The following is an 11,383-nucleotide window of genomic DNA, read 5'->3' on the forward strand; positions in this document are numbered from 1 at the left end:
AGTAGTCACAACACAAGCCATTTCAAGCAAAGTAAGCTTAAACTAAGGTGAATATGAACTTATTTTCTCGGCTCTTTTCAAGTACTCGAATAGCACTGAACATCGGCTGCATCCTCGCATTATCAGAAAACTGACATTTCTCAGTGTGGTTTGCACTAGAAAAATCCCAGGAAATCTCAACAAACGCTGCTATAGTTGCAACGGCTGGCAGCACCTGCCGTCAGGTGCTGTGAACTAAAAATTACCCCGGGATAAGTCGAACAGCAGGCCGGTGGAAAGCTCGTGCTCTCTGTGTCTCCGGTGTGTACCCGGCGGCACTGGGGGTGGAGCCTCGAACTTCTTGCATATGGTCAGCCATTTCATTTGAACAGCACTTGAGCAGATGTTCTCTCACAAGAAACGTGTCCGTGCTGACGGATGAGCCCTTGCGGTCGCCCTTTGTTTGACATGCAAGAAAGCTGTGTTGACGCTTCAATAAAAGCAGCCGAGAGTGAGCACCACGCCTGGTTTTGCTCGTCTCTGCGAAGCTTTGGGTCTTTTTCTTTTCCACTGCTACTTATTTTGCATTAACTCTCTTAGGGGTGGGCACAAACCCCTGAAGCCTGTTATATGGTCCCTATTCTTCATCGTCCTTCTATTACCATCTAGAGATTTTATCTGTAGCCGATCCTGGTTTATTTCTCTTATTACTCACCGACACCCATTTCACGTTGATGTCGTGGATGTTGAACGCTTTGTAGAAAAAATAATTATGCTCGAAAAGGTTAACTCCAAGGGCTGCAGAAATGGCCTGGCGTTGATGGATGCTTTCAGCGTTTGTCTACACTTGGTCATATAAGCGTAGACGTCGTAGTGAATTGCCGTTCAGGTATCTGCTATTCTCATCCCAGTGTGCGTACTCTTAAAATATTAGGCGTAGCACCGGTTTCTCCGCCGTTAGGCGTCAGGTAGCGACGGGCTTCCACAATTGAGAACGTCGTTTTGCGTTATTCCTCCGGTCTGTAATGCTCTATATATTTCAGAGCGTCTGCGGGGATGATGCGCTCCGAAGGACACATGCGTAGCAGCACGGCTCACAATTGTTCGTTCTTTTAGGCTGTAAGAAAGAAGCGAAATATTGTTTCGTTTATAAAATACCTTAGAGAGCATTCCGGCGCGACAGTACAAAGGAACTTGTCTTTTTTCGCTAGAACCTGACTTGCGTCACGCGGACTTTATTCAATAGGATTAAAAGTCACCCTTCAGCGTGGACAGTGATAAGCGCCGATAAGCCTCCGCAGCATTGATGAGAATAACGGAAGAACGAAGCATTCAGGCGAGCAGGTTGGATTCTTTTTTTGTCAAGATATTTTTCTCTTGTGTACCGTTCATACAGAAAGCTAAAACATGGTAAATGCAAAATGACCAGAAGTTTCTTGTTATTTTTGCTGTTGAAACAACTTGGATTTGAGAAGCAAGGCGTACAACAAAGTGCTATTGAGAATTTTACTTGAAAAGTGTTATCATCGATCGCTTCATGCAACAGGCGAAATTTTTTTGATTATCATCCTCACTGCTGTCATCATCATCATCATCCGCCTAACTAAGACCGCTGCAGAGTAAATACCTTCCCACCTAACTCCAGTCAACTGTGCCCTTCTGCACCTGCAGCCGCCCTATCTCCGCAACCTTGACAGCCTTGGTTTGTAATTACTACTGGTAGGCATTCCCTGAAAGACCATACTAATCGCCATACATGAAAGGTACGCTAATTAAGATCATCGCTTTTTTGTTTTCAAATGCTCTTGCGCTCTCATTGAAACCTGCGAATGGTGAATTCCGTGCATATTTTTCCTTCTTCATCACGTAAGTGATGAACAAAATGCCACGAAACTAATCCAATTTTGTGGACTGCGGAATTAACTAAGTAGTGGCTCCGCCTTGCCTCTGAACGCTAGTTTGCTTTTTTTTTTCCCCACTGACATATAGACACATATAAAACTGAATTCTGGATGAGATGATATGCATTCATACTTTACTGCGCTTTGTCCTGTCTTGAAGTGTTTCGTAAGTGTTTCTTTTTTTTCTTAAGTATGTATCAATTAACCCAGATTTCAACTCTCCTGTTTCTTTCAAGCCTGCGTATTTTCCGCCTAAATAAAAATTAGGAGGATAAGGACAAGTTGGGCTATGCTTGAGCACATAATTCACAACAAAACAAAACAAAGCGAACGCAGCGCAGGCAGCAGAAATGTAAATAGAAAATAAACACTAACCTCTGAACAGTCATAACCACCTCATGTGAAAAAGAACCTCTTACTGCTGGAGAAGGTTTTTTTTTTCTATGCAAATCTACCTTCTACAAACGTTGCCTGCACTTAATTTTCGTAAATATGCAGATCTATGCATGAAAGGTCGACGCTCAGATTAGTCCGGTCCTCTATATTTTTCACATCCAATACGAGGGGGATAGGAGCATCTATGGCGTTACTCTACGGACTTGAAGGACTTTAAAATGCGTCGATTCCAGGGCTACACCTCTTACTACCATGCCAGCCTCTAAGAGTTATTGGAAAGATATTAGTGAGCCACCGATACCCAGAGCGGCCTCTGAAACGAGAACTTAATTACGAAAAATTTAGTTTAATTGCGTCGCGATTCCCACACAACCCTCGTACACACCAGCGCCTCCGTGGCCTGCTTTAATCACTATGTGGAGGTGGGCCTTAGGACGACAGCATGTCGACGAATGCTGGACGCCTGCCCGCCACTATCGGCCATTGACACTTGATCGAGCGTGGTCGCCTCTCATGCATGACTGCACAAATATTCTTGCATTTATTTCCCTTCAAAAGTTTCGGCCGTATAGTGTCCGCCCCAGCTGCCTTTGTTCAGACATCTTTACTAACGTTGAGGAAAACAAAAAGCACAGGCGCAAATGACTTCTTTCGCGCTGAACCCAAATGGGCTTTGGAGCTTTGTTGAGGGACAAAGGGAAAATATTTTCTCCACAAGCTGCGTCATATCAGGTGATAAAAACGCCCGATTTGTGCACAAACACTTCAACGCCCCAGCCAACGACCGTGACATCCGGCAACGAGTTGGAGAGTTCTCCGACAAAGTGAACAGATATTTAACAATCAGTGATAAGTATTTCCTAGCACTGTCGTAAAGAGCACATATTTTATAGTACTGCGTTAGCATGCAATAGCGAATGGACCCGATTTTTCATTTTTATTCTAACAGTGGGACAAATGCTTGCCTAATAGGTTTGTTCAAAAACCGTAGTCACTTCAGAACTATCGCTGAAAATTTTGACTGCTTATAGGCATGAAATGGTACCGGTGTCTTCTGGCTACTTCCGAGGAGGAGATGGATGTTCTGGAAAGCTAGAACACTTGTATTCCTTCCCGCACTGAAGCTGGTGCAGAAGAGCCGTTGTAATCTCTGGAGTGACGCATTTTAAGAGCATTAACTCTTACTTCTTACGTTTGTCAATCACGCGTATGTCTGTCTGCAGTGAAAGTGAAATTGACAAAACAGTAACCACGTGACGACATCTTGCTATAAAGCAACAGCTGGCGCATAGCTCCTCAATTTGTGCATATGCTTTGGATCCGTTAAACAGGGTGCGTCATTTAAGACTTTACACAGTTTTTAAAAATATGCTTTTTGAGTTAAAAGACCGCTTTTTCTGCATAGCATTGTCAGTGGTGTAGTACATCAGAATACAGCTGAGACATGCTGGTTAACTAATATTCAATATTTAGCTTTTAAGTATTATTGTTAGACTCCTTAATTACTCAGAAACGCGTAATTACCGCGTAATTACGCGAAACGCGTAAGCCTACCGTAATAATATCCATATCAGCTTTTAGACTTTCGAAAACTCTGTTACCCTCCACGCGGTGGTCCAACAAATTGTGGCTATTTCACGAGGTGCGTACGCTGGAAAGGTTGCTTTGCCTGCAAGCTTCTCGAAAGCGCATGTATTTTGGCGCGATGCAGCTGAACTTTGTTGTGGCACTGCGTTGACTGTAACCGCGTTTTCGAAATTCTAAAAACTGATATGGCTATCACTTACGCTGTACTACGCCCTATCAATTACTAAGGAGCCTAAGTGTAATAGTTAAAAAGTTACCTATTCAATATTAGTTGACCATCCTGCTAGTTATTACTTCTTAGCTGCTTTCTGATGTACTACATCACTGAAAATGCTATGCCGAAAGAAACTTCTTTTTTAAAATTATGTCAAGTCTTAGATGAAGCATTCTATACATGCGCGAGTAAAGCGGACATCGCAGTGCGATAGCCCCGGGGCCACCATTTGCGTAAAATTTGGGGGCCACCCGTTTAATGAAGAGTGTTCGAAGTGGTGTCAAATGACATGTTCAGGAGGATAAGTTACTAGTTGAGATGAAGCCGAAAACATCTGCCGGATTCGAACCGACGACCTTTCAGCCCGCTGCATTCTGAGGAACTTCAGACGGCCATTACGGACGAACCGTTTGTCGCAGTGCGATCCAGATGGTGTCAAATGATTCGTTGTATTGTGATCCACACGTATATAAAATTTGTTAACTGATATAATCAGCAAATATACTGAATATAGCCAAGGGGGGTGTAAATCGCAATAGTAGTGCAAAATCCTTGAGGTAGATAGCGCTGCTTGTTTCTTAGAAGTAGTGCGGTAAATGTGGTCGCGTCCTTGCTGAAAAAGACAGGTTGCCTGCGTTGAGAAGTGAACGGTGGTGCAGCGTAGCCCCTGGGATACGCGTGAAAAGAACGGCGTCGACACATGTATTTTACCTGCGAAATGAGCTGTTGATGGTGAGATCTGTATTTAGTTTTGCTTCTTCTTCGCTGGGTTTAGCTTTCTCAATAATAAAGGTACTTTATTATTGAGAAAGATAGCTTTCTGATTAGAACGCGGTAGCCTAAAAACAGAGGCCAAATTCAATTTGTCCCCAATCTCCCTTTAACCGTTGGAGGTACCGTACATGGGACACATATGTGCCAGAAATTAAAACCGGTGTTACGAAAGAACTACCGCGTGCATAAGCGTATAGCTTGCTCAGCTGACGCTCTTGGGTGCACTTTAATCGAACGTCAAGTTTCGGTCGTCTGTAAAACGGACACCGTCGCTCTCTCTAAACGAGGTAGTTTTGCGCCCAGAACGTAGCGGTATTCGCCCGACAAATTAAGTGTATTTTTGTGTATTTGTCGTCTGTTATGAATCAAGCGAATACAAGATTAGGTTCTTTAGATCGTATAATTTCCGGGAAAACAAAAGGAACGGTTGTGTCAGCGCATATCAGCTTTCAATAGTAGAAAAACTGTATTGGGACATTTGTGTCCCTATGTGCCACAAGAGAATCTCGGTTCTGCTTTCAATCCGTGGACGTGAACCAGGCAGGTGCTATTTCACTTTCACGAATGTGACATAAGAAAAATAAACAGTAATTTTTTTCGCTTAGTGTGTGTCTGTCAGCTATCCTTTATCTTTTTTCTAACCGCTGCTTTCTGCCTCGCTGTAGGATGGCAGTAAGACTGCGTATATTTTTAGTCGCAGGAAGAGAGACTAAAATCTTGTTTGCCGAGACAGAGATCGTAAAGTCAAGTTGCAATTTTACCCTGAAGATTTGAACGTCTTGGAGGAGGACATGCGTAACGTCAGGACAGAGATTGACACTCAGCGCTTAGATAAGGAGGGGCTATTCAATCCTCCTTGTAGACGCTTCAGGTGTCTGGGCAGAGAGCGCTCAGCTCTATTGTCATGCACCGAATGAAAGCTACATAGAAAATGACACGGAAAAGTCTCACAAAACAGGGAATTTACAAATGACGCCGGAGAGGAGCACGGGTTAGTGCTGTGCATACCAAGCCAGCATAAACTTAGTGTCGTCACCCCACTTGTGACGATGCTCTCCTAATTGACTGAGGAAGTATCTGCCTTCGGTAGTCCTGCCAGTTAGTTATGGGATGGAGTATAAGACTTTTGCACTTCTCTTGGCTTTTTTACGCCCACGACAGATGTTAGCGCTAGGCCTCTGGTGTAAGACCCAACACAGAAAGTCACAACTTCAGTGTCACTAGCAGTCAGCAACATACATGGCAGTAACTTTACATCTATTAAAATGACAGATGTGTGTCTAATTCCTGATTTAAACCATTTTCCTGCCGTAGCGCCCTCGGGCTAAGTACGGTAATGATTGAATAAAGAATAAAGACATTTGGGACGACGATACTGATGCCGTATTGTGTCACCAATAGATGGCGTCGCTCTGGCTAAATCGCAACGCCTTTTTGCAGGCGCGAAAACTGCGAGAAGAGGGCGAAGAATGCATTTCACAATTAAGAATAAAAGAGACATAACAACGTTTGCAATCTTCTTCCGCGTGACACCGACATATATAGCGGAAATGTCAACTCAAACGCTGTTGTGGGGTTTCCGCCGAGCAAAAGACAATGAGCGTAGAGAGGATGCAGGAGATGCAGACGGCATGTGCCGGTGCATTGGAGGGGAGCGCAGCAGACTGTCAGCCTGTCTTCCATACATAGGGATTCGAAAAAAGCAAGGAAGCAAGTAGAGGACAATGCATCGAGGGAACAGCCAACCACCTGGAAAGTAAACAGCGCTCATAAAAACGGTGAGAAACAAATTTCATTCGATGAGAGTGCTCTCTGTCTGCTCTTCTTTGTCACTGACTATATGTGCGCTTTTTTCTTCGTTATTTTCTAAAAAAACTCACCAAGAAACCAAAGATTGTGCAATCTGGAAATCCTATCTCTACAGTTGGCGGAGCTTTCGACGAAATGGCAAGTTGACTCCAAAAGGCGCTTGAGCTGCTTGCATGAAAGAATCAAAACGCGTGCTCTTTGGATTGTCGTGAACGCTTACCGTGAGCTCTGCCTACCTTCTGCTGTGTGCTTCCGACGAGTGGGCGGAATGTTCCAGTGAGCGACATAATGATGCGCCAGTGCCTCCTTCTTACAAAAGACAATGAAGTCCCAACGAAGGAGTATGAAACCAGGGCAACACAGTAAGAGACGCAATTCTGGAGTAATAGACCTGCATGCTTGATTGGATGGTTTTGTAGAGAAGGAAGAAGTGTTAGTACGAAGTCCACACGAAGAATACTTGCTCAGTGAACGGCAAGGCGGATTTACAAAGAAGTATAAGGAAAAGAAACGAGAAAGTATAGGGTTGGTCAAAAGTTACCAGGCCACAGGGACTGCTTTTCTTCGATATATCCTGGCACTTAATATTCCGATAAAGCTATCAAGCTTGTAGAAGGCTAGTACGATGCTTCTTTTACCCTATAGAGATAATATGAGCTTCGCGGGTGTCGTAACTGCCTGACTGTACTGTTCAAAAGCAGACCCTGTGGCCTGGGAACTTTTGCACGACCCTGTACCAGTTGCAGATCGACGCTGTACATATCCTCCCTATACCTGACAAAGAAAATTCGTCCAGTACAAAGGACAACGGAATCGCATGCGCAGCCGTCCAAGAAACAGGTTTGCTGTCCTCTAAAGATATTTATTGGCTTCATTTAAGACCTGCGTCCTACCTGAAGAGCGTGGTTAAAAACGGATTGTTTCTCGGTTTTTCAAGCGCTTGCAGAGAGGTGGGAGTTAATCAGCGCAGGGGACGTGTTACGGAGGTGGATAAAAAAAGTAAGCGTAGACATCTACTGTCGAACAGACGTGAGAGCACTTATTAGCACTCGTAGCAGCGCAACCCCCCCCCCCCCCCCCCCACACACACACACAAGCACACAAGTGACTCCAATATTCTTAGGCGCTGCAAGATTTTATACGTATAGCACAAAATTCCCAGCCCAGCTAAACTATTTCAAACAATTCCTCGCCACCTCATTTTCAAATCCCAAGCATTTAAGCAAATACCGAGGCACGGTATTCTTCCTGGTTTCAGGAAGATATAGAGAAGTTAAAATATGTTGACATTGCTTTTACACTCTCCTGTTTAAAATTGACGTCCATCTCTCCCTACTAGCAGCAGGTATGTAAGGTAGTAAACTTTTCATTTTGCTAGATCGATGCCACTCACCCTAGTCTCTGTTCATTTAGGGGTAAGAGGAGTGAATACAGCGAAAGGGTTACTCGTACCTTTGACAGAAGATGCCACTCTCCCGCGTTGCATAGGGATCATATCAAACGCAAGACATACTTCATAAAGCACTCTTGGATTGAGTAGGTTGGACGGGATCGCGTTGTCTCTTTAAAGTGCCAGTTAAGAACAACACGTCAAAGTAACTCCATCTACCAGGGAAGGGCAAGTGGACTGCTTCGTAACAGAACGTTTTAGAGCCAGCACACTGCATCGTCCAGGCTTGAGGGCTGACTTGGTTCCCGAGGCCCATTCCGTAACCATTCACTATTGATGTGTTGTATTTCTCTTTGAACATGGCGATTTCGTGTTTTTTTCACACGGGCACCGCAAGCATTGCAGTACAAAAGTAGAGACAGCTGAAGCGACTAACATCCTGCAAGCCGCAAGCAGTAGTATGACTGCTGTGAAAAGTGATGTCCAGAAATGCCGCGCCACCGTGGATTGAAATGAAATGACTTTCTCCTGTACTTCCCACCGCGCGCTTTTGCGGAGAATTCGTTTGAAGGCTGCTTGATGTTTTCAGGAAAAAGGGTGCGACACGCTTGGTTCACCAAATATACTACACGTTATCGGCTAATATATGTCATTCCGCTTCAAGATAGAGTTCAGCTGTGGCTTCATATTCTTGGCACTGCGAGATGCCACTAGAAGACACGGACGACCCCCATGTGGAAAGTTCAATCAAGTGTATGACTTAAGGCATGTTAGTCTGTAATCTTCTATATTGTAGCTTGTTGCCTAAAATGTTTCAGTGAAAGGCTTACAGAACGCATGCCTCGGCAGTGTGTTCGGCAATTTGAGGCCTAGTTTGCTTGTCGCTGCTTGTCATAAAACAGTGCGACATTGTTTTAGGTTTCATCAAGAAGTATACATTTTCGGGAAAATCTCTTAGCATCTCATCGTCACTCATGTCCAAGCTACTAATGACGATTTTACACTGACCGGTTACCGGGCCTTCTTCCCCGCTTTACACATAAACCCTTTCTGTTCGCGCCATTTCTCGGCGCTCAATGCGCGCCTTGCGTTGCGCATATGCGTCTGTAGTTGAACGTTGTAAGATTGCACATGGAGCATGTGCGATTTTCATTAGACATCACTGCTCTCTTTCTTCTCGTTGAATATTTAAGGATGTGCCGATTGGAAATATTGAGCCAACACATAGATGCACCGGGCGGAGGTTGTAATGCAGACTCCCCAAAAAATTCCCGTAAACTTGAGGCAAGAGGCCGTGAATGCAAGCTAACAGCTATTATTCTTAATTATTCTTATTCTTAATTAAAAATAGAAGTAAATCAGCAATGCTGAGAAAGAAATGCCCCTTGGCAATGTCTATATTCTGCTACACACAGCAGATGCTTGAATTCGGAGGGACCGGCAGTTAAAGCGGCTAGAAAAGTGCGGCTAAGCATGAATCAAGCGGCTGTACTCACTCGGAGGCCGCTGCGTCTCTAGACGAGACAAGAAATGCCCCGGGATCGCCGCCAGCACCGATAGTCTATCGCGCCGCCGGCTGATTGCCGAGGGGCGGTGCCGCACGCGCGTGATGGTCCTAGACGGCGACCGCTCTGTGAGTCCAGGGGAGACATGCAGCAGGCAAACGACAACAAGCGCAGAAATCTAGCCCAGCTGGCACGGCATAAATGACGGGAAACGACTCAAAAGACAAGCCGAAGGCTAGATATGCGTTATTAACAAATTTACCCCCACGCTTAATAGAGCTGACGTTTGTGTGTCTTTTTCGTAACATTTTCCCTGCGACAATCTTGTTTCTCTTCCAGTGTACTGAGGAGGAAATAAGAAAACATAAAAACAGGAATATTCATAACAGGCTTCACTTTCTTAAACATGACATCATTCACATCACAGCTTGCTCTAACGAAGCAGTGCCTGAAGTATATGAAGCAAAATAATTCTAAACAAGACGAACTACCAATGATAATTCCTCACCAAGAGTAAAGTGATTCGCAATGCGTAGTTCGATCAAAGCAGTCCTCGATTACACTTGTGCGATACGTTATATGATACGTGCGCGTTAACGTCCAGTACCTGCCAGCTTTCATCGAAGAATAAAGTAGAGACTGAGAAGGAAGACGCAGCATGCGTTCTTCCGGGCGCTGTTTCGAAGACCATGCCACACGGAAAGGACGACTAAGCTGAGAAAATGACATTCAGCCTTTTTTTCTTGTGCTTACTAATTACCTGCAGGAGCTTCTTTAGCAAGCGGGTCAAGAACTTCACGTCACTGTCGTCTCCCTCTCGCTTTTATTTACACCGGCCGCAGCTGGGGTGCTTAAGATAATAGCAATTCTCGTGGCCTTTAGCATTTTCCCCTCTCCTTTTCATTTCATTTATTGCATAATAACCAGCGATAAAGAGCCCTGTCAGCCTCCGCTAGGGCATCCCGCATTAAGCCGACTAATTTTTTTTTTACTTCTGAATTAAGTATTCTTGTCTCACACATCCGTCATCTAAAGGACGCACATTACTAGTGATAATAATGTACAGTCTTTGTCAAAAGTAACCAGGCTGCATTGTTTGCTTGTAGCTCGAACAGTGGAGTCCTTACAGCTTCCCTCAAGCTGAAATGGCCGTTAAAGGGAAGTACTGGGGGTCTTCTTACCTTCCGCCAACACATTTAGATCTTTAGGAAAGCCACAAGGGCTCCACTATACAAGCTATGAGCAAACCATGCAGCCTGGTTACTTTTGACAACGACTGTACATGACGTTTGGTGGGGTCACTCTCTGACCACGAAGACGCGGTTATGCATTGCATGTGCCCACTGTTAAGAGGCACAGCGTATGAACACCCGCTGAAAATAAAATATTTCTATTATCGGCTAAACAGGTTGGTTATTGAACCATCTGAAGCGAATTCAGTTCTTCCTCCCTATCTCCATAGCTTTTAACTTAATTCCGACGGACGAGAGCCAGCGAGTTATGGTTGTCACTGAAGCAATCCGCGGGTAACACCCAGAAATCGCTTCTGGTAGCCGCGGTTGGCTCTTCCTTTCTCAAAAAAAAAAAAAAAAACGCCATGCGCCGCACATCATCCTTCAGAGTCTACCCCAGATCGGTACCGTTGAATACCGGCGGAATTGTTCTATACTATTCCACAGTGCAGCAAGAGGATAATGAGCCTCGGTGACGACATGCCGCAAACCTGCGCTGAGTAATATGTGACTACGACCCTCTAATGTAATGCCCCTTGTGACATACAGGATTGTGTCGCCAGCGTTTTGGTTACCTGTGCTCAGCTTCTACGTCT

The 11,383-nt window shown here is 44.6% G+C and overlaps 1 protein-coding gene across 1 annotated transcript in view; it reads right to left on the reverse strand.

Annotated features, from left to right (window-relative positions):
• Positions 1-9,670, reverse strand: part of LOC149345916 (beta-hexosaminidase subunit alpha-like) — a 57,046-nt gene extending 47,376 nt beyond the window's left edge. The window contains exon 1 of the mRNA XM_089586278.1: positions 9,547-9,670. The gene's annotated coding sequence lies outside the window, so the exon portion shown is untranslated. The remainder of the gene's footprint in view (positions 1-9,546) is intronic.
• Positions 9,671-11,383: the final 1,713 nt, after the last annotated feature.

This window comes from Amblyomma mixtum, chromosome 4, assembly GCF_055824585.1.
Source record: "Amblyomma mixtum isolate Tamu chromosome 4, ASM5582458v1, whole genome shotgun sequence".
NCBI classification, from domain to species: domain Eukaryota; kingdom Metazoa; phylum Arthropoda; class Arachnida; order Ixodida; family Ixodidae; genus Amblyomma; species Amblyomma mixtum.